Source organism: Telopea speciosissima, chromosome 5 (assembly GCF_018873765.1).
Source record: "Telopea speciosissima isolate NSW1024214 ecotype Mountain lineage chromosome 5, Tspe_v1, whole genome shotgun sequence".
Taxonomy (NCBI): Eukaryota; Viridiplantae; Streptophyta; class Magnoliopsida; order Proteales; family Proteaceae; genus Telopea; species Telopea speciosissima.
Genome location: NC_057920.1, coordinates 43789349 through 43813752, shown reverse-complemented (window position 1 = coordinate 43813752; position 24404 = coordinate 43789349). Strand labels below are relative to the sequence as shown.

The window sequence follows — 24404 nt, the reverse complement described above, 5'->3', positions numbered from 1 at the left end:
CTGGTATGCCGGATGACCTAATTTCCTTTTTAAACAAATGAATAATGGTCAAATAAGAACACAGTAATACACTGATCTGGTATGCGGGATAGCCATCCGGTGTGCCGGATCAGGGCAAACTACAGGCAAAAGGGATCCGATATGCTAGATCCTTATCCAGCTTGCTTAAGTGAGCTGCTGTGACAATTTTTCCTGAGATTCCCATTAATCCGGTATGCTGGATGGGAATCTGGTATGCCGGATTGGGCATTTTCAACGTAAATGGTCTAATATTAAGAAGGGTTTGGTTTGGAAGGGTTCCAACACCAAAAAGTCTAATGTCTAAGGGGTCAATTTACCACCTAAGGACATTCTAAATGGATGAATGTGTGCATGTGTGCATGTGTGCACATCAATTGTGACTTAACTATTACATATGCTTAATTACACAATCTTCAAATATTCAATCTTCTAAGGTTTGACTTCCAAGTCTTGAAATGTCTTTGAGCCATGTTCTTCTTGTGTATGCTCTTGTGTATTTGTATACGCTCCCCCTCACTTAGTGCTATGCTTTAAATCTAAATCACTTAAAACACAAGCATTAGTCCAAGGATGGTCTTATTTATTATCATCAAAACATCTGTGTCATCATGGAGATGACTTGAAATGTATAGGGTCATTTGCATTTCCCTAACAATCTCCCCCATTTTGATGATGACAAATAATCCATGTGAAGAAAATAATGGAGCAAATAATAATGCATAGAAACAAGAGTCAACGTATAAAGAGAAGAACAATTTCATTCATCAAAGCATGTTCATGTTGATTACAATAAGCTTAAGGATAAATTAAGTAGTTCCATTACAATGTATTCCAAGCCCATTACTTCTCCCCCTTTGTCATAAACAAAAAGAGGGTAGACACAAATCAAAGAGGTGGGTCAAAAGGTGGAATAGACGGAATGGAATTTGATGCACCGGGGAAAGGTGGTCGAACTCCGTGGCTCCTGGTGTGTCAAGAGAGAGATGGCCAAGATTGAAAGCAAGTGAATGAATAGCATTAAGGATTTTATCTTGGCGCACATTTAAGTTGTCAAATCCGGTCCTCACATCATTGCGGAGAGATGTCACATCCTCTTGAATTCATTGTTGACCAAATTCAAGTTCCATGATACGAGTATTTGCTTCGTCCATGTACTCATCGATGCTTGACACCCATTCTTATAAGGATGCCGGAATGCCTTCTTGATCTTGACGAGGAGGGGGCACATTTTCATCCAAATCTTCTTCTTCTTTAATAAACACATCGGAGGGGGGAGGAATAGCAATGGTATGAAAGCTATTACGAGTGGTGTGTTGGAAAGGCACGGTGGATGCTTCCTCTCAAGTGAGATTAATATCAAAAACTCAAAAGAGATGAGGGAGAAACCACCTATAGGGTAGATTAGTGTGCTTTTGTGGGTGAGTACAAGATTCTATGTACCTCATGATGAAGTATGGAAGACAAGTGGGTGTATTGGTATATACACAATAAGGAGGTAGGCTTGAGGAGTGAGACACTTGTTTCGATCGCCTCCCTGAGGAATAAAATTATGTTGAATAATATAGGAAATGACATGGGGAATAAGGCAAAGTCTTCCAATTACCACGGTTGCCGCCTAAGGATCATATTGCTTCAAGATGGAGGAGTAGACTTCTTCATGGTTGATGAAGTCCCTAAAGATAGAGCTTTTTGGAGTCCAAAAGATGCAAGGTCCATCACAAGATAATCCAAGATGGCGAGCAAAATGGACAATGGAAAGCTCTATATGAACACTTTTCACATAAGAGTAGAGCTTCAAAGAATCATCCGCCCCGTTGAAGTAGAGATTGGTATAGAAGTATTTGACTAATTGAGGATAGCAATGTCCTGCCATGTTGAGAAGGGGTTCCCAACTAATATCTTTAAACATTTCCTCAAGTTGAATACTATTGAAGGAAAAGGTATCAACTTCACGGCCTTCCTCGATTTTTCGAACGAGATAGAGGGGCCAATTTGCACGACATTCTAGAGAGCAAAAGAGACGATCTTCTCTTGGAGCATATGGTTGTCTTGAGGAGCTTCTGGTTCTTCCTCTTTTGGATGGTTGTTGCCTTTTGGGCATAACATCCTTGCCTCTTCTACTCATATTGCAAGATAGGTTTAAGGAGAGAGAAAGAGAAAATTAAGTTTCAAGATTGAGTGAGACCAGAGAGTGAAGGTGGAGTGAACAGTGATTCAGAAAATGACAAAATGAGAGCTTTATATAGGCTTGAAATCCAATGTAATAGCTATAAAACGGTCAGAAATTCAATTATCCGGTATATCGATTGATGATCCGGTATACTGTTTCAAGAATTAACGGTATAAAACTGCCAGATATGCTAATCCGTTATACCATTTTGACATCCGGTATACCGTTTCAAGCAAAAATAGTGGAAAAACAGTAATTTAAAAAACATTTTTAGTTATTCAAAAGGGTCACACAAGCCAAGTTCTCTTCTAAGAGAGCATAATCTCTCTTCACTTAGGGGTTTTGTGAAGATATCCGCAAGTTGCTTCTCGGTATCTATGTAGTCAAGTCGGATTTCACCTCTTTGAGCTGTATCACATAGAAAGTGATGACGAATATCAATATGCTTAGCTTGAGAGTGTAAAATCGGATTCTTGCTAAGGTTGATTGCACTTGTGTTATCACATTGGATTGAGGAAGTGTCAAACTTAACTCCATAGTCTTGGAGAGTTTGCCTCATCCATAGCACTTGTGCAGAACATTGTCCTACGGTGGTGTATTCAGCTTCGGTGGTAGATAGAGCAACTGAGTTTTGCTTCTTACTAAACCACGAAATCAAGCATGATCTTAAGAAGTGACAAGATCCACTTGTACTCTTACGATCAGCTTATAAACCGGGTTCGAAAATTTTGGGTCTTCGAATCTAAGTGGTTGGATGATGTGTACTTCTTCATTGATGAAGCCATTTAAAAATACACTCTTCATGTTCATTTGATATAACCTAAAATTCTTATGACAAGCAAATGCAAGCAACATTCTAGTAGATTCAAGTCTGGCTACAGGAGCATAGGTCTCATCAAAGTCAATGCCTTCCTGTTGGTTACAGCCTTGGGCAACCAACCTAGTCTTGTTTCTAGTTATGTTACTATCTTCATCAAGTTTATTTCTAAATATCCATCTAGTTCCAACAATCTTGGAATTCGGGGGTCTAGGTACTAAGTCCCAAACTTGATTTCTTTCAAATTGGTTAAGCTCTTCTTACATAGCAATTATCCAATTACTATGCAAAAATGCTTCTTTGATGTTCTTGGGTTCAATGGTAGAAATGAAGGCCACATTGGAACAAACATTTTGGATTTTACTCCTAGTTTGTACACCTTTATCTAGGTTTCCAATGACAAGGTCAAGGGGGTAGTCTTTAATAGTTCTAATCTCTTTAGGAAGTTGATGTACTTGATCATTAGGTTCATATAAAGTAATTTTTTCAACTCTTTTTCGGATTTCAAGTACTTCATCATCTTCTTATAGGTCTTTATACCTATCTTTTGCTATAGATTCATCAAATCTAACATTCATAGACTCTTCCACAACTAACGTCCTTTTATTAAACAATCTATATGCTCTACTATTTGTGGAGTAGCCTAGGAATATACCATCATCAGCCTTTTCTTCAAACTTTTCTAAATTGTCCTTAGTATTAAGGATGAAACAAGTATAGCCAAATACTTTGAAGTAATCAACTTTAGGCAATTTGTTATGAAACAATTCATGGGGGTCTTTAACAAGATAGGTATTATCAAAACCCGGTTTAACACATAACAAGCTGTGTGAACAACTTCGGCCAAAAAATATTTTGGCAAAGAGTACTCATTGAGCATTGTCCTTGCAGTTTTTTGGATCGTTCTGTTCTTTCTTTCCACTACACCATTTGATTGTGGTGTTCTAGGGGCTGAGAAATTATATGTTATACATTGTTTTCGACAAAACTCACTAAATTCTTCTATGTTATCAAATTCACCTCCATGGTCACTTTTTATAGAAGTGATCAAGTAACCCTTTTGATTTTGCATTCTCTTGCAAAGAGCTATAAACTCCTCAAATGCATCGTTTTTATGCTTGAGAAAGAAGGTCCATGTGAATCGAGAGTAATCATCTACAATAATAAATATGTACTTCTTACCTCCTAGGCTTGTGGTTTGTATAGGTTCAAACAAGTCTAAGTGAAGTAATTGTAAAGGTCTTGAGGTAGCAACATCATTAATGGCCATATGAGAAACTTTTATAAGTTTACTTCTTTGACATGCCCCACAAGAGTGTTGCTTATCAAATTTCAACTTAGGTAGGTTTCTCACTAGGTTCTTGGAAGAGAGGGACTTAATAATCTTAGGATTAATATGTCCCAATTTTCTATGCCATAGGGTTGCATCATCAAACTTAGATATGAGACAAGCATCAAGAGAGTTTACATTAAATGTACAAATATAAACATTATTCTTCCTACAACCCTCTAGAAATATGTTATCATTAGAATCTTTAATCTCACACTTGGAGGTATTAAAGGTAACAGAATAATCATTATTGCATAGTTGACTTACACTAAGCAAGTTGTACTTAAGATTATCAACTAGACTGACGTTAGAGATTACTATACCTCCAAACTTTATCGATCCATTTTTAATGATTCTTCCTTTCTTGTTGTCTCCGAAGGACACCTATCCTCCTTTTTATTTTTTGAGTTCTGAAAACAACTTTGGGTTGGATGTCATATGCTTCGAGCAATCACTATCAATATACCATTCCATGTTGCTTAAGTGCACCTACAAGACAAGAATGCTTAATAAAACTTTGGTCCCCATTGAGTGTTGGATCCATCATTATTACTATTATACATTCCTCTTGGTCTCCACACCATTTGGTGACCATCTGCCTTTTGGTTCCCATACCAACTTGTGTATGATTGGGGGTTCCAAGGTCTTTGGTTTTGAGATATTCTATATGAACCTTGGTTATTGGGTGGTCTTTGCACCTTAGTTGGAGTTCTAGTTAGTTTTGGTACCATTGGATGACTCCTCCTGTTTTTACCATTATAAGGTCTTCTAGGATTGTGGAATGATTGATTCATATGATGACATTCCCAAATAGTATGTCCCTTTTTATTGTAATTATTGCATACAATAATTTAAGGGTTATACCGAGCCTTCCTTTTGGGATTTGGTTTGCTAAATTGAGGAGTTTTCTTTTTAGCATAACATTCCCCAATTGAGTGTCCTTTATTTTTACAATAATTACAAAATTTCTTCATTACTTTCTTACTTGTTATTTTACTTGAAGTTGCATCTTTGGTTTGATTTGAACTCTTGTTCACATCATAGCCTACTACTTCCTTGTTGAAGGATACTTTAGAGGTATTTTCAAGTAAGATATAAAGGGTATTTTTATCATTTGTAAAGGATTCTAAGGCTTTACACAATTTCTCTTTTTCTTCTTCCAAGATATTTACTTGAGAAGTTAGAGTTGTGTTTTGGTCTTTGAGGATGTTTATCTTCTTCAAGAGATTTTTCTTAGTAGTTGCTAGTTCCATACTAATTTGGTAAAGATCTTCAAAGGCTTCTTCTAATTCTAAAAAGTCCTTATCTTTGTGAGATGGAGAAGTGGGGGTTACCTTATTTTGGGTTTCTTCATCTTCAGTAGTCATGAGTGCCAAATTAGTTTGTTCTTGTTCATCTTGAGATGCTCTATCCTCATCCTCTTCATCATTTGAGTCAAAGATATGTTCAGCTTTGTAGGCTTTCTTATATTTCTTTATCTTTGGACAATCTCCTCTGTAATGTCCTGGCTTCCTACATTCATAGCACACAATATCTTTTGAAGAAGTGTCAGTGTTATCCTTAGAAACACTCTTACCTTTTTTGTCCTTGAAAAATCTTTTCTTGTTGAATGAAGTTTTGCCCTTGTTCTTCAAGAATCTTGAAAACTTCTTGGATAGATAGGCAATCTCATCATCCGAGAGTTCTTCATCATCATTGCTGATGTCATAGGTTTTGAATGCAAGAACTTTCTTCTTTGGCTCCTTAGGCTCATCCTCCTTGGTGTCTTGTTTGAGCTCCATCTCATGAGTTTGGAGTCATCCCAACAGCTCATCTAGACTTAACTTGTCGATGTCATTTGATTCCCTTATTGTTATAGTCTTGGGTCTCCATTCTTTTGAGAGGGATCTCAAAATCTTTCGAAAGCTCTCACCATTAAAGTAAATATTTCCTAAACCATTCAACTTGTTCACAATGTTAGTAAAGCGAGTGAACATGGCATATATGTCTTCATCATTTTTCATCTTAAACTCATATTCATTCACTATCATATCAATTTTAGATTGTTTCACTTCAGGGGCACCTTCATAGGTAATAACAAGTTTATCAAACATCTCCTTAGCGGAGTCACACATACATGTCTTGTTGTATTCTTTTTCTCCTAAGGAACACTGAATATAGCTTATAGCTACATAGTTAAGTTGCATCTTTGCTTTTTCAACTGGGGTCCATTCTTTTTTGGGCTTGTCTATGGTATTTGGTCCATTTTCAATTACTTCCCATGCATCAATGTTATTGGCACACACGAAGTTCTTGAAATGATTCTTCCAATAGGAGAATCCTTCACCTTCAAAGAAGGGAGGTCGGGTAATATTATATTCTTCAATCTTGCGATTGACAGAGGTTCCCATGATCTTAAAACTCTTAATTGGATTAAAAAAATTATGGTCTTGAGCTCCCGCTTTGATACCAAATGTGAATTCATCTAGAGAGGGGTGAATAGGTGAACGATGAAAAATTAAAAATTATGCGAAAATAGACAAACAACCAATATAAAGACAATCAATAAACAAACAATAATTAGAAGAGTAACACAAAAGATTTATAGTGGTTCGGCCAACATATGCCTACGTTCACTCCTCTCAATTTAGAGAGAATTTCACTATACCAAATCTTGAGTATGAGCAAGAGGACTCATACAATTTTTGATAAATGAGCAAGAGGACTCAACAACAACTACTCTTGATTCAATGAGCAAGAAGACTCAACCTACTCTTGATTCCGAGCAAGAGAACTCAATCCTACTTATAAAAAGTTAAGACAATACTAAGGGATTGTAGAATTACCTCAAAACCTTAGTAGAGATGTGCTACCTTTCAAACTATGAAGCTTTAATGCAAATATGGATGAAGGGAGCTTAAGTGAGATTGAACACCTTGGATTGGTGCTTGAACTTTTACTAGAGAGTGACTTGTTCTTAGAGGCTCTTGATTGTGATTAATAGTGATGACTAGAGCCTAAAACAAGTGGATATTTATAGGCAAAGAGGCGTGAATAAATTAGAAATCTAAGTAAGGATCAGATTCCACAGTCTATAAATAATACAGTATGCTGGATGACCTAATTTTCTTTTTCAGCAGAGGAATAACGGTCAAATAGGAACTCAGTAATACATTGATCCTGTATGCTGGATAGCCATCCGGTATGCCAGATCAGGGCAAACTATAGGCAAAAGGGATCCGGTATGCTGGATCCTTATCCAGCTTGCTTAAGTGAGCTGCTATGACCATTTTTCCTCAGATTCCCAATAATCTGGGATGCTAGATGGGAATCCGGTATGCCGGATTGGGCATTTTAAGTGTAAATGGTCCAATATTAAAAAGGGTTTGGTTTGGGAGGGTTCCAACACCAAAAAGTCCAATGTCTAAGGGGTCAATTTACCACCTAAGGACATTCTAAATTGATGAATGCGTGCGTGTGTGCATTACATCAATTGTGACTTAACTATTACATATGTTTAATTACACAGTCTTCAAATCTTCAATCTACCAAGGTTTGACTTCTACGTCTTGAAATGTCTTTAAGCCATGTTCTTCTTGTGTAATGTTCTTCTTGTGTATGCTGTCGTGTATTTGTATACGCTCCCCCACACTTGGTTCTGTGCTTTAAATCTAAATCACTTAAAACACAAGCATTAGTCCAAGGATGGTCTTATTTGTTATCATCAAAACATCTATGTCATCATGGAGATGACTTGGAGTGTATAAGGCCATTTACATTTCCCTAACAGATCTGAGGCATCCCAAGGCAGACCCCCCAGGTGTTCTGGGCTTTCCTTAGCCAGAAACACCATCTCAGAGCAAGGATCCATAGATATATACAGAGAACAGCAGTATCAGGTAGTAAAGTTCTTTACGTGAGGATGATTTGGGCTGTAGGAAAAGAGGGCAGGTGGCAGTGCAATGATCCTCCTTCCCTTCCTCTTCTCCTTCTCTTCTTCTTCCTTTCTCTCCTTTCTTTCTCTCTTTCTCTCCTTTCTTAGTGGCAGAATTCTATTTTTTTGGGTTGGGGCCTGCCTATTTATAGGCCGCCATGACTAAGGCATGTTTGGCTGCCAGCCCCCTACTCCAAGAATGCATTTTTCTGTAAATTCTGAGCCATTCTAGTAGCTCAGGTGAGGTCCACATGGTACCAAGGGTAGGTAATGGTTCCTAAAATTCCCATATACCCCTAGAGGGTGTCCATGGTCTGTATAGATGGTCCCCACATGTCTGAAGTCCAAAATATACATTTCAGCCACTCTGGGTGATTCACTGGGTGATTGGGCCAATCGCTAGGCATCACCCAGAGAATACAGCAATGCTGTACAAGCTCTGTGCTTGCACAGATGCTTGGCCCAGGGCTTGGGCTTTGTATCAATCCTCACCTAGGGTTCAATACACATCTGTATAGGTGTAGGCCCCACATTTATAAGTAGGAGAGAGAATAGCTGGAGTTGATGCAGTACATCAAGCTATGAGCTATGCAGCCACATGGGTTTGCAGTCCATCTTCTGGCAGATATATAGGTGGACATCTTCAAGGGTTCAACCACTGGAGTAATGCTCCATAGTGTGCTTGGGTGACTGGTCAGAGGTCCCTGTCCTTCATCAAAAATTCCAGCTAGTCAGGGGCAGGATTGACAAGGATTACTTAGTTTGGAAATGTTGACCCCTATTGTTGCTTATGTGAAAAGGAATTTAAGAATGACTGATATCTTTTTCTTTATTGTGATTTTTCAAAACGTATCCATGCCATTGTGCCATTGGGATTATGGACAAAGAACCTTGCTTCTTCATTACTCCTCACTTTGTTTAACTCAATTAATTGTTATTAATGATGCATTATTGAAATTTGATAAGCATCACATTATATCTATTCTGGCCCTCTCTTTCTATTTTATTTGATTATTTCAGAATGCAGTCTGTTTCAACCAAACTGAGGTTAATCCTACGCTCTTCATTTGATCATTATATATGACCCATGATTTAAATTTGATTCTCACCTAGGTTGACATGGCTATGCCTTCTCAGTATCCTTTGGCTTTTACCCAAGAAGACTAACGAAGACTATCTAAGGGCCTTTTTGGTATCATTTTTCATTTTCATTTTTGTCACACCCCAAACCACCCCCTGGGCGGATTAGGTAGGTGACCCGGATTACGTATCGACAACCCACCAAATCCTAAGGATCTAGAAGTTGTGCTTATAATTATGGAATCACAATCATCACTTTACCATAGACAAGATCAGAGTGTCGCAGAAATCTATAATTCAATAATAAAAGGAAGCATAGCGATACGAGGAAATGGTGATAATATATACATAAGAAAGTTCGTACATTTCCCACCAACCCATAAACAAAGAAACAAAGCCGAAAAGAACAGAACTACATACATAAATATATACAGGGTGAGCATACTCAACCCCAAAAAGAAAAGAAGGAAAAACTACAACAAAACAAGAGTCAGAACGAGGATTACTCCTGATAACTGAAATAGGAGTCCCCAAGCCAAAAAGCATCACATGCATTCTTCAATGGTCTTCATCAACAACCACCGAAAATAAACGCAAGATCAGTATGACCTCCATCAGGGTCCACACCAACATCATCGTAACAACCAGGACTCTCCTCCTCGAGATGACCCTCCAGGCCACAGCGGCATTGATCAGCAAAATCATCTAAGAAGAGTGTGAGCCCCACTGAGCTCGTGCACAAATCATATCATCATGTATGCACATGCAATCACAATTCACAATCTACTTGATCCTACATGATATGCAAGTCCAGATTATTTATTAGCCACCTAACAATACAACTAAGTCAGGTTTGTGCTACTACAATCCCCAATACATGTATCCCTAGTGCGGGCTTCTAACCCCTTCCCGTGATACACCAATTGAGTTGTCGGAGAGGACCAGTCAGCTCCCGCATTCGTTCTCCAAGGTCAGCCCGACCAGCCCTCTGTGATTAACCTTTAGGGTAATCCATCACATTTCACATTCCTCATTTCTTTTCTTTTCTTTTTAGGCTCGTAGCCTTCCTTATAGCACAAAATCACCATTCCTGTGTAAACATATTTCTTTTCATTTCATTTCTTTTCCTTTTTCTTATAAGCATATATGGTCACCCTCACAGGCATCCAACACCTAAACCCTTGTTGGCAAGGGTGTGTAGTACGGGTGATGAAACTCTAGCCCCATGTCTATATGGCATCGTATGAGTCGGGTGGTGTCAATCGTACCTGATAATATGGGCTACCACAGGCCTCATTTCCAAGCCGACTACGGCACCTAGTCTAACAAACATTCATCATACAAGAATTCATAGAGTTGATCAACAGTCAATCAATATGCAGTGATTTGAGTAGTTTTAAACAGAAGTAAATATCATAGCATTTATAATTACCAAATTTAATTGCCGGCATAAACATCATAATTACACATGCACATATGACAATATCATTCACTCACCTGAGTTTGGTTCTAGGAATTCGGTCGCAAACTCAGTTCCAATAGCTGTCTGATTGTTGGCCTCGAGCGTGGGATCAGGTCCTAGATATAAATCAGAAGTTGTCATATTCGATTTTCAACTGTCTCTGGTAGTCCTAGGGTTAACCTAAACTTACTGGGTTGACCCGATGTTCAGTTGGTTTCACTTGGAAGCACTGGGCCTTGCACTGGACCTCAGGCACATGCCCCGGTGCATCGGCCAGAGTCTATGGCATAGGAGTAAAATAGTCATTATTAATGTCTATACCCAACCCTAGGTTAGAACAGGTTATAGTGCTGTCCACAGCTTGTCTGTGCTGTAGGACCAAGCACAACAGGATTACCTTCACCTGCGGGGCCCACCAGGGTTCCAAAGCATTCCTTGATCATAAACAGATGTGGGGAATAGCTTTTTGGTCATTTCCCAACATTCCACAGTGTCCAAAGGTCATTAGGTGAGATCCCCAAGGTCAGACCACCATTCCAGCAAGCTTTCACTCACTGGGCGATGTATGATCTCCCAGTGCATCGCCCAGAGGCTGCAATCGACAATTGGACTGAGATTCCAAGGTAGGGCCTCTTGGGTAGTGCCCTAGCCCTCTGCCAATGCATGTTAGGGTGCTTTGTAGCCCTAGTGGTGGTCTACAACATGGTCCAGATGGATCTTCCATCAGGCTGCCAATGGCTACCTAGACAGCCCCAGTGAATAGTATCATAGGGTTTTACTAAGCCTAAAATTCGGTTTCAGCCCTATGTAAGGCTGGAAAATAGTGGTTCAAGGTTGCAACCACCTAGGGTTTGGTCTTTGCAGCCTTGGCTTATACCAAGGACCTCAACCAGCCCATCAAGAGCAAATTTGGGCAGTATAGTAGAGCACAGCCAGAATCGGCTCCCAAGAACAGCATAACAGAATTTTTAAATGGACTAAAAAGCCCAGATCTTCCATGCCCAAGGCTTGCATGGCAGATCTGGTGCAGTTCTAGGCAAACCCTAGCTGTTCTGGGCTGCCCAGGGAGCAAAAACACAGCTAAAACAAAGAAGAAATGGGGAAAGTAGGTCTGCACATGGCTGTTATACCTGCACAATACTGGGTGGTCTCAGTTCCAGGCTGGGTGCAAGGCTGCAACAGGTTCCCCCTCCTCTTCTTCCTTCTTCCTTCTCCTTCTTCTTCTTTTTCTCTCTTCTTCCCTCTCTTCTGTCCCACAGATTTCTAGCAGAGGCAAGAGCTTAAAATGAGCTCAAGTCCCTTCTATTTATGGACTCAGCCTTCACTGAGGCCTATTTTCCTGGGAAGGTCCCTTCTGAAAACCAATTTTTGAACTGATTCTGACTGATTCTGGGCTCTCTGATGGGGTCCATAGTGAACTAAGGGTATGAGGTGGTCCCTCAGACTCCCCTCTATCAGTGGAGGGTGCCCATGTCCATGTTGGGTGGTCCCCATAATTAAAAATCAATTAAATATGTAGAATCACTCACTAGGCGATGTCTCTGGGCCATGCCACATCACCCAGTGCCATCGCCCAGAGAATTCCAACAAGCTGAAACTCAATGGGGCTTGAACAGGGTTTGACCCTGGGTCAGGGTATTGTCCCTACATGCCCTCTAGGGGTTTTTTAATATTATGACATAGGTGGGTCCTGCAGAAATGGAGAGGAGAGATAGTACCTGGGATCCAGGCCATACATCAGGCTGTGAGCTGTGCAGCTGCAGGGGTTGGCTTCCCATCTTTTGGTAGGTATGTGGGATGATCCACACATGGTTTCTTCATCAATCCTTGTCACTGGAGTGATACTCCACAGTGTTCCCGGTTGCCTGGGTAGGGGTTCCTGTCCTTCATTCAAAAATCCAGCCAGTCAAGGGCAGGGGTTGATATTTCTCCCCACCTTACAAAAATTTCATCCTCAAAATTTGCTTACCTTGTAACCCAAAGAGTTGAGGATATTTCTCTTTCATTTCCTCTTCACGCTCTCACGAAGCTTCTTCCACTGGATTGTTTCCCCAATGAACCTTCACAAATGCAACTGTGCGGTTACGGAGGTTATGTTCCTTCCTGTCCAGTATTTTTGTAGGTTACTCTTCATAGGTCATGTCTATGTCCAACTATTCAGGCTCACTTGGAAGCACATGTGTTGGGTTATTAATGTATTTCCTTAACATCGACACATTCAAAACATCGTGGATGTTTGATAGAGAGGGCAGTAGTGCCAGTCGGTATGCTACGAGTCCCACTCTATTGAGTATTTCATAAGGACCAATGAATCTTGGGCTTAATTTGCCCCTTTTGTTGAAGCGTAGCAATCCATTAGTTGGAGACACCCGAAGGAATACTTTTTCTCCGATCTCAAATTCAATGTTTTTCCTTCGATTATCCACATAGCTTTTCTGTCTTGATTGGGCTGCTTTGATCTTCTCTCTTATGATATCAACCTTATCGCAGGTCACTTGTATCATCTCGGGTCCGAGGTACTTCCGCTCACCAACCTCATCCCAATACAACGGTGTTCTACATTTTTATCCATATAAAGCTTCAAATGGTGACATGCCAATGGTGGTGTGATAGCTATTATTATACGTAAATTCCACCAAAGGTATGTGGGCATCCTAACTGTCGTTCATTTTCAAAACACAGGCGCAGAGCATATCTTCCAATGTCTGGATAGTTCTTTTTGATTGTCCATCCAACTGTGGATGGAAAGCCATACTAAGATTTAGTCGAGTTCCCAGTGCCTTCTGTAGACTCGTCCAAACCCTTGAGGTGAATCGAGGATCTCTGTCAGACACAATACTGACAGGCACGCCATGTAAGCGGACTATATTTTTTATATATATCCGGGTAAGCTTATCCATGGGATAACTTATCTTGATTGGTATGAAGTGAGCTGCCTTAGTCAGTCCATCTACAATTACCCATATCGCATTCATCCCCTTTCTGGTGTTGGGCAGATTTGTCATGAAATCCATTGTGATCCTTTCCCACTTCCATTCAGGTATTGGTAGTGGCTGCAATAAACCATATGGTCGGTGTCTCTCCGCCTTTATCTTTTGACAGGTGAAGCACCTGGACTCATATATAGCTATGGTTTCCTTCATTCCTATCCACTAATAATACTTCTTCAGGTCCTTGTACATTTTTGTAATGCCAGGGTGGATTGTATAGGGTGAATTGTGTGCCTCTTTGAGAATTTGGTCTTGGACATCATAATCGTCAGGCACGCACAGTCTATCTCAAAACTTCAATCCACCATCTTGGGCCAAAGAAAAATCTGGATCCTTATGGATGCCTTGTTGAACTTTCGATATGATTTTGGCCAGCTCGGGGTCCAATGGTTACTTTGCAATTATTTCTTCTCGGATCGACTGCTGTAAATCCATGGCCGCTAATTGTATAGCCGTTCCCTCAATTACCATTTCTAGATCGAACACCCGAGCCTCCTCATATAACTATTTACTTACAACTAGGGAAGCGAGGGATGCTACCTATGATTTTCTGCTTAGGGCATCGGCTACAACATTGGCCTTGCTGGGGTGGTACTGGATTTCACAATCATAGTCCTTTACCAATTCCAACCACCGTCTATGTCTCATATTCAACTCCTTCTGGGTGAAGAAGTACTTCAAACTTTTATGATCGCTGAAGATTTCACACTTCTCACCATACAGGTAATGCCGCCATATCTTCAATGCAAAAACTGCCGCCGCCAATTCCAGATCATGAGTGGGGTAGTTCTTCTCATGTTCCTTTAATTGCCTGGAGGCATAAGCAACTACTTTACCTCTCTGCATTAGGACGCCTCCCAAACCTATTCTAGATGCATCGGTGTATACCACCATTCCTTCAGTGCCTTTTGGAATGGTCAAAACTAGAGCAGTCACCAATTGGTTCTTCAATTCCTAAAAGCTTTTCTCACATACTTCATTCCATTCAAACTTGGCACCTTTCTTGGTGAGTTTTGTCATCGGTGCCGAGATGCGTGAGAAATTTTTAATAAATCAGCAGTAGTATCCAGCCAATCCTTAGAAACTTTGGATCTCAGTGGCACTCTTTGGAGTCTCCCACTCGAGAACCTCTTTCACGTTGTCTGGGTCCACTTGAATGCCATCCTTGGTGACGATGTATCCCAGGAATCCAACTTGGTGAAGCCAAAATTCACACTTACTAAACTTGGTGTAAAGTTGGTGTTCCCGCAGTCGCTGCAGCACGAAGGTAAGATGTTGAGCATGTTCTTCCTCATTCTTGGAGTACACCAAAATATTGTCAATAAACATAATGACAAACTTATCCAACACGTCATGGAATACTCTATTCGTCATATCCATGAATGCTGCCAGGGCATTGGTTAATCTAAACGACAAAACCAGGAATTTGTAATGTCCATATCGGGTTTGGAATGCTGTTTTGTGAATATCACCACTCTTGATTTTCAGTTGATGGTATCCCGATCTAATATCGATTTTGGAGAAAACTATCACTCCTTGTAGCTGGTCGAATAGATCATCGATACGCGGCAATGCATATCGGTTCTTAATTGTCAGCTTATTTAGCTCACGGTAGTCGATACACAACTGCATACTACCATCCTTCTTCTTAACGAATAGCGCGGGTGCTCCCCAGTGATACACTGGGTCATATGAATCCCTTCTTCAGCAAGTCTTAAAGTTGTATCTGCAGCTCCTTTAGTTCGATTGGCACCATTCGATATGGGGCCTTTGATACCGGGGTTGCACTAGGAATCAGATCAATTGCGAACTCTATGTCACGATCAGGTGGTAACTGCGTCAGATCTTCTGGAAAAACATTGAGAAATTCTCTGGCGACTTCTAGTTCCTCCAAGGGTTTTACCTTTGCCTCCTTGTCTATCACCATGGCCAAGAAGCCTTGGCATCCATCGTCAAGCAATTTTTGCACCTGGAGGGCTGATAAGGTTACCCTCCTAGATTTCTTCCTGGGTTCACTTTGATAGGTGAGAATTGACCCATCATTCATTATAAACACTATCTTCTTCTCCGCACACAAGACGTTTTCTCTATAGGCGGATAGCCAATCCATGCCTAGTATCATGTCAAAGTCGTTTATAATCCATCTTTATCAATCATGCTGTTAGCTTCTTCCCACAAATTTCAATTTGGCAGGGGTCATATACCTCTTTCAAACTCATGACACTCCCTATCGGTGTGCTGATTACTAGCTCATGCCCTATGTCTCTTGGTTGGTCTTTCATCCTACTCGCAAAGGTTGATGAGACTAAAGAGTGGGTCGCGCCCGAGTCAAATAATACTCGCGTGGGTAGAGTTGAGAAATACAGGGTACCTAGGGTTTGTAGGTAATTTAGGTTACACTAAGTAAGCCAGTAAGCCCTTACATGTTAGTAGTGTTCAGCAAAACTTACCTGTCATTACATCGGGGTTCACCTCAGCTTCTTCATTTGTCATTGCAAACACCTTTCCTCGTGTTCGATTGTCCCGTGGCTAAAATGGTCTAGTGTAGGGCTGATTCGACGAGTTGCTGCTATATCCATGTGATCTGCAATCTCTAGCCATGTGTCCTTCCTTGTTGCACACATAGCATTTATAGGGTGGAGCAGCAGGTGTCGAGGCTTAACTTCCTTGACTTGTTGATGGTCGGGCAAGTGTAGCTGTTGTTGTCATTTGACTCATCGCCGGCTGAGCAGGTCGATTAAATGTGGGGCGGAAAGGGTTCTGTCCCATGGTCGGCCTATGATACGGGGTCTAATTTGGGTTTGAACTTGTTCCTCAATAACCCTTATTTAGCCACCCGTAGGTTTGGAAATTATTCATCCTCTTGTTCAACCCAGGCGATGCCACAGCTTTTTCCTTCTCTTTTTCCTTTAACCTATCTTCCATGGTCTTAGCCTTGTCGACCATCTAAGCATAATCCCGGATGTCCATGACTGACAACACTGACCCGATCTCTTTCCTGAGTCTTTTCTCAAATTTCTTCGCCTTACTAACTTCCCCTTTTAGGTGCGCCGGGGTAAAATGGAATAGATCTTCAAATCGCTGTTGATAATCTAGCACTGACTTAGTTCCTTGCACTAGTGCATTGAATTCAGCTTCTTTTCTATCCCTGAAGCTCTCTGGGAAGTAGTTCTTCAAGAAAACCTCTTTAAATTGTTCCCAGGTGGGGTTCGGATGGGCGGCTTCCAGATTTGGCTTAGTCGCCTTCCACCAAGCTTCGGCTTCATTCTACAATTGATAACCCACACATATAATCTTTTGTGCGTCCATACACTCAAGTACTTCAAACGCCTTCTCAAGGGCACTGATCCACCGCTCTGGTTGCATTGCTTCAGAAGTTATTTTAGAAAATGCAGGCGGCTAGAGTTTCTTGAATCTCTCCATAACCTTGGTGGTAGAGTTTTCCTCTACGTGATGAGGCACAGGTGGTGGAAACAGTACAGGTCGGTTGGGTGGTGGTGCCGGTGCACGTTCACACATCAAGGTTGCAAACTGAGTAGACATCTGACCAAGCAATTCTTATTGTTGTTGTATGGTCCGCATCATTGTGGTCATGAACGCAGTCACGTCACCGGCCATCACATTTGGCTGAGGTGCAGTAGCAGTGGCTTGAGCGGCTGTTGGTGCCTCGGATGAGGCAGCTGACGCCTCAGAGTTTTGTGCCTCAGTCCCATTAGGTAATTCAACCTCCGGTATAATACGAGGTTTCTTTCCCTTGCGACCACCACAAGAACTTTTCCTAGTGCTAACCATTGTGGCTTCTCTGAAAAGAGGAGCATGTTCAAGATTCCAATATCATTCACACAGGTCAAAATTATTTTCTAACTAGAGTAGGTACAAATCTAGTCCACAGTTCCAGTGAGTTCATGAGTCACGCCAGTAAGGTGGTTTATTAGATACATTATCTTGGTTCATTATGTGATGTGTCTCGTTAAGTGCATTATGTTTCACTTTCTTAAATGTTTTATGCCAAAGTATGCTATGCATGACACTATATATAAGGCTTCAAGTTTTTAAGTAAAAGCTTTTATTCAATTACCTGATCTAACAAGCCAACAGTTCTAGCTCCCTCCCAACTACATACTTCATTGACAATAAGTACTCTATGTCAGCTCTCACCTCCTCAGCTAAGAACATAAAGTAATCTCACTCCGCCGGTCCACTAATGGTTGCAATGGCTAAGTAAAAGTTCAATCAGTTCTCAGCCCGGGGCAGTATCACTCGTATCCATCTCAACCTCTCTCGTAAGTGCCTAATATATATCATGTTGTTGGGGTCTTCAGCCTTATCTGAGGTAGTAAGTCCTGTCATAGAAAATGATTCTAGGCATCAGGTAATACTTAATTAAAAGAATTAAGTACATATCTACTAAAATTTAAATGACTAGGGGTCAATAATTCTAACTTTTGGGTTGGCTCGATGTACCTTAGCGTCTAAGTGCTCGATTGGCTAGGAACCCTATTAGGTCCTATTCTCAGGTATCCTAGGTCTTGGTTAGGGTAAGATCTACGCTTCCCATGCATAATACATATGTACTACAACATACTTATGTAACTATGTTTGGTTTACACAGCAACACTCCAGTTAGTTTGTACATCATAATATTCAAGCATGTAGTAATTAAGTAGTACACACCATAACCTATAATTATGTATATCAAATGCTTATTTTAACTATATCAATAAAATTTTCCTAGTCCCTATGTGTCTTACTAAAACCGCATGTAGAAATTTCACCCCTTTGACCTTAAGAAGCTAGGTTAGTTGAACTCTTAGGTCATTTGAATATTATATTATTATTAATATTATTTTTTGTCTAAAATAGTAAACATTAATTAAAAATCTATATTTTTGTGTTGTCTAAGGTCACCTTAGGTATTCCCCAAGTTCCCATAAGCTAAAACCCATAAATCAGCAAGATTCAATCACTGGGCGATGTCTCTGGGCATTGCCACATCGCCCAGAGAATCGGACGTAGGCCTTTTTAAGTCCGAGAGGGGCCCATTACAATCCTATTCCTCTCTAAACTCTTCTAAACACCTAGGAGAAGCCTTTGGAGGGTAGTGTGACTCATTCCCCACCAAATCCTCGCATTTCCATGGGGTTTTCGCGAATTTACACATACCTAGGTAAGTTTTCCTAGTTGTATTGCCTATATAGACATCCTTTTCTCAAATTCTTGTTCTTGGTTAGGGTTTTTCTAACTTTCCTTGCCCTAACTTCATTTTCTTGCTATTCTTTGTAGGAAATGTCTACTAGTCGTCGCACCACCCAGAAGAGGCTACGAGTCGAGTCTGAGGATTCTTCCTCCTCTTCAGTGCCACCGTCCTCTCCTATGGACGATTCTTCTCCAGAGGAGCCCGGGTTTGATCAATTTCTCTTTTCCAGGTATGAGCACGTAAGGGGCTGGGTCAACTTTAGAGTCCTAAAGATTGTGAATGGCCGAGTAGTACGAGTAGAGGACTTCCACCAGTACAATGTCTATGCCAGATTCAATGCCCTAGGTTGGGCATCGATGCTGTCTCCTACCAAGCCTTGTTATCCCAACTTGGTTCGGTACTTTTACTGTAACCTAGTGCCTTCTAGTGCACAGGGGTTCGGGGTGGAGAGCAGGGTGAAGGGAGTGGACATCAGGCTGACCACTGCCCTATTAGCAAAGATCTTGGGTTTACCTGACACAGGAGAGAGGTGTTATTACCAGCCTTGGATGGACATCTCGGAGATGTTCTCTCTAGAGACCAGGAGGATTGTTTTCGGGGCACTGACCGGGTCACAGGACACACCCAAGTCTAAGATTTCTTACAAGCCTAGTGCCCGTGTCATTAGCAGATGTGTGACCTACAACATCTACCCTAAAGGCGGTAACAAGGGTAGCATATCTATGATGAGGGCATACATCACTTATTGCTTCAGGTGATGCTTTACCATGCTAGGAACCCAGCTGATGGGAACCTTCCTTATGGGAAGTTCCTCACTCTGGTCTTCCAGCACTTTGGGGTTCCACTAGAGGGCGAGTATGTTGATAGGGTCCGATCCAAGCCCATAGATAAGACTTCTATCCTGAAGATGAAAGTGCCTGGGGAGGATCCAGTAGAGGGTGAGGAGCAGATGATGGCGTGGGATGAGCAACAGGGGAAGGAGCAGGGGGACATTGAGGGAGGCACCCAGGGTATACATGTAGAGGAGTAGGGTATAGGTCCGAGTGATTTCGAGGGCTTTGGCACGTAGTTCACTGATCTACCTGCTTATGAGATGACAAGTGCCACTAGTTCTCAGGTTCCAAGTCCTTCAGAGTGGACTTAGATGATGACACACTTCCAGAGTCTCGGTTCCCAGCTTTCCAATTTGGCGACTAGGGTGGATCAGGGTTTCACTTCCTTGGAGATGAGAGTGGGGTCTGTCGAGTAGCAGCTAGATTTTTGGGACAGATTCTACTGGCTTGATTCACGCCAGCCACAGCCTCCACCTAGTGACTTGCCTCCATCTGAGTAGTTCTTGATCGGCTCTAGACACCCTTACGACTTGGTTCTGACTATTCTTTTTTATTCAGCATATGTACTTTTTTTTTTTAGATGTACTTAGTCTAGTGTGTTCTCTTTTTTTTTTTTCACTTTGTGTGACAACTCATGTAAATATTAATGTAATGTATGCGTGTGCCAGTTTATGTAAATACTGATGTAGTGTTTGACCAAACTGATGTAGTGGCTCGGACCCATTTGTCTTTATTTTAGTGGAATTATGCATCTTTTATTTATTTGCATCTACCTCCCTTGTAGCTTTTAATTATTACATGTTTTATGGTTAATAGCTTGTTAGCCCTAGTCTGCACTCCATAATTATGAGAAGAGCCTCATGCTCTAATCCCAAGCTCTGTCACACCCCAAACCACCCCCGGGGTGGATTAGGTAGGTGACCCGGATTGCGTATCGGCAACCCACCAAATCCCACGAATCTAGAAGTTGTGCTTATAATTATGGAATCACAACCATCACTTTACCATAGGCAAGATCAGAGTGTCACAGAAATCTACAATTCAATAATAAAAGGAAGCATAACGATACGGGGAAATGGTGATAATATATACTTAAGAAAGTTAATACATTTCCCACCAACCCACAAACAAAGAAACAAAGCCGAAAAGAACAGAACTACATACATATATATATACAGGGTGAGCCTACTCAACCCTAAAAAGAAAAGAACAAAAAACTACAACAAAACAAGAGTCAGAACGGGGATAACTCCTGATAACTCAAAAAGGAGTCCCCAAGCCAAAAAGCATCACGTGCATTCTTCAATGGTCTTCATCAACAACCACCAAAAATGTACGCAGGATCGGTATGACCTCCGTCGGGGTCCACACCAACATCATCGTAACAACCAAGACTCTCCTCCTTGAGATGACCCTCCATGCCACAGTGGCATCGATCTGTAAAATCATCTAAGAAAAACATTGTACAACAGAGTGTGAGCCCCACTGAGCTCGTGAGAAAATCATATCATCATGTATGCACATGCAATCACAATTCACAATCCACATGATCCTACATAATATGCAAGTCCAGATTATTTATTAGCCACCTAACAATACAACTAAGTCAAGTTTGTGCTACTACAATCCCCAATATATGTATCCCTAGTGCGGGCTTCTAACCCCTTCCCGTGATACACCCATTGAATTGTCGGAGAGGACCAGTCAGCTCCCGCATTCGTTCACCAAGGTCAGCCTGACCAGCCCTCTGTGATTAACCTGTAGGGTAATCCATCACATTTCATATTCCTCATTTCTTTTCTTTTCTTTTCTGGCTCGTAGCCTTGCTCATAGCACAAAATCACCATTCCGGTGTAAACATATTTCTTTTCATTTCATTTCTTTTCCTTTTTCTCATACACATATATGATCACCCTCACAGGCATCTAACACCTAAACCCCTGTTGGCAAGGGTGCGTAGCACGGGTGATGAAACTCTAGCCCCATGTCTATATAGCATCGTATGAGTCGGGTGGTGTCAACTGTACCCCATAATACGGGCTACCACATGCCTCATTTTCAAGCTGACGATGGCATCTAGTCTAACAAACATTCATCATACAAGAATTCATAGTGTTGATCAACAGTCAATCAATATGCAGTGATTTGAGTAGTTTTAAACATAAGTAAATATCATAGCATTTATAATTACCAAAATTAATTGCCAACATAAACATCATAATTACACATGCACATATGACAATATCATTCACTCACCTGAGTTTGGTTCTAGGAATTCGATCGCAAACTCAGTTCCAATAGATGTCTGATTATTGACCTCGAGCACGGGATCAGGTCCTAGATATAAATCAGAAGTTGTCATGTTAGGTTTTCAACTGTCTCTGGTTGTCCTAGGGTTAAACTAAACTTACTAGGTTGACCTGGTGTTCAGTTGGTTTCACTTGGAAGCACTAGGCTTTGCACTGGACCTCAGGCACATGTCCCGATGCATCAGCCAGAGTCTATGGCATAAGGGTAAAATAGTCATTATTAATGTATGTACCCAACCCTAGGTTAGAACAGGTTATAGTGCTGTCCACAACTTGTCTGTGCTGTAGGACCAAGCACAATAGGATTACCTTCGCCTGCGAGGCCCACCAGGGTTCCAAAGCATTCCTTGATCATAAACAGATGTGGGGAAGGGCTTTTTGGTCATTTCCCAACCTTCCACAGTGTCCAAAGGTCATTAGGTGAGATCCCCCAGGTCAGACCACCATTCCAGCAAGCTTTCACTCACTGGGCGACGGCTCTGGGCGATGTCTGCATCGCCCAAAGGCTGCAATCGACAATTGGGCTGAGATTCCAAGGTGGGGCCTCTTGGGCAGTGCCCTAGCCCTCTGCCAATGCATGTCAGGGTGCTGTGTAGCCCCAGTGAATAGTGTCACAGGGTTTTACTAAGCCTGAAATTAGGTTTTAGCCCCATGTAAGGCTGGAAAACAGTCGTTCAAGGCTGCAACCACCTAGGGTTTGGTCTCTACAGCCTTGGCTTATACCCAGGACCTCAACCAGCCCATCAGGAGCAAATCTGGGCAGTACAGTAGAGCACAGCCAGAATTGGCTCCCAAGAACAGCGTAACAGAATTTTTAAATGGACTAAAAAGCCCAGATCTTCCATGCTCAAGGCTTGCATGGCAGATCTGGTGTAGTTCTGGGCTGCCCAGGGAGCAAAAACACAGCTAAGCCAAAGAAGAAATGGGGACAGTAGGTCTGAGCATGGCTATTATACCTGCACAGGGCTGAGTGGTCTCGGTTCTAGGCTGGGTGCAGGGCTGCAGCAGGTTCCCCCACCTCTTCTTCCTTCTTCCTTCTCCTGCTTCTTCTTCTTTTTCTCTCTTCTTCCCTCTCTTCTCTCCTATGGATTTCCAGCAGAGGCAAGAGCTTAAAATGACCTCAGGTCCCTTCTATTTATAGGCTCAGGCTTCACTGAGGCCTGTTTACCTGGGAAGGCCCCTTCTGAAAATCAGTTTTTGAACTGATTATGACTGATTCTGGGCTCTCGGTGGGGTCCACAGTGAACTAAGGGTAGGAGGTGGTCCCTTAGACTCCCCTCTATCAGTGGAGGGTGCCCATGTCCATGTTGGGTGGTCCCCACAATTAAAAATCAATTAAATATGTAGAATCACTCACTGGGCGATGTCTCTGGGCCTTGCCACATCGCCCAATGCCATCACCCAGAGAATTCCAGCAAGCTGAAATTCAATGGGGCTTGCATAGGTTTTGACCCTGGGTTAGGGTATCGTCCCTACATGCCCTCTAGGGGTTTTTGCACATTTTTACATAGGTGGGTCCCACAGTAATGGAGAGGAGAGAGAGTGCCTAGGATCCAGGCCATACATCAGGCTGTGAGCTGTGCAGCTGCAGGGGTTGGCTACCCATCTTCTGGTAGGTATGTGGGATGATCCACACATGGTTTCTTCATCAATCCTTGTCACTGGATTGATACTCCACAGTGTTCCTGGATGCCTGGGCAGGGGTTCCTGTCCTTCATTCAAAAATCCAGCCAGTCAGGGGCAGGGTTTGACAATTTTGGCCTATTTAAAAAAAAAAAGATTATTACTAAAAATCATTTTGATCAAAAATGAAAAACTGTTTGGTAACTACTAAACATAATAGATTGTAGAATGAAAAATAAGTTTGGTAACTAACTATGTGTAAATAATTTTTATTACATGTTTTTAACTAATGGGTGAAGAAATTCTCTCATCACCTATCTTCTTTCCTATATCAACTCTAAACAATAAAATGAAGAGAACTTTGGAAAATAAAACCTACGGTGGAGGGAAGAACATGAGATTTTTTTTTTCCAGGGGGGGTGTGGTGGTGGTGTTGAAAGAAAACAAAAACAATCAGCAACTACTTTTAAGCATTTACCTTCTTCTTGGTGATCAAATAGTCGAACTTAAACAAGGATAGATTAACAAGCTCATCCATTACAGGTAGCCATGTAAGCTTCAACTTGGTGGTCTCAACAGAGTCTTCAAGGTGCAAAGCTCCAACCGATCCAGTGACATTTCCATCTTGGTCCTTCACAATTTCTTTAATTATTACATTC

General features: G+C 41.4%; 1 long non-coding RNA gene across 1 annotated transcript; it reads right to left on the bottom strand.

The window, feature by feature from the left end:
- Positions 1–11980: 11980 nt before the first annotated feature.
- On the bottom strand, positions 11981–24359 carry LOC122662259. Its single transcript, XR_006332997.1, has 3 exons — positions 24224–24359; positions 12382–12384; positions 11981–11994 (listed from the first exon to the last, which is right to left on the bottom strand). It is a non-coding gene; the product is annotated as an uncharacterized LOC122662259 (long non-coding RNA).
- Positions 24360–24404: the final 45 nt, after the last annotated feature.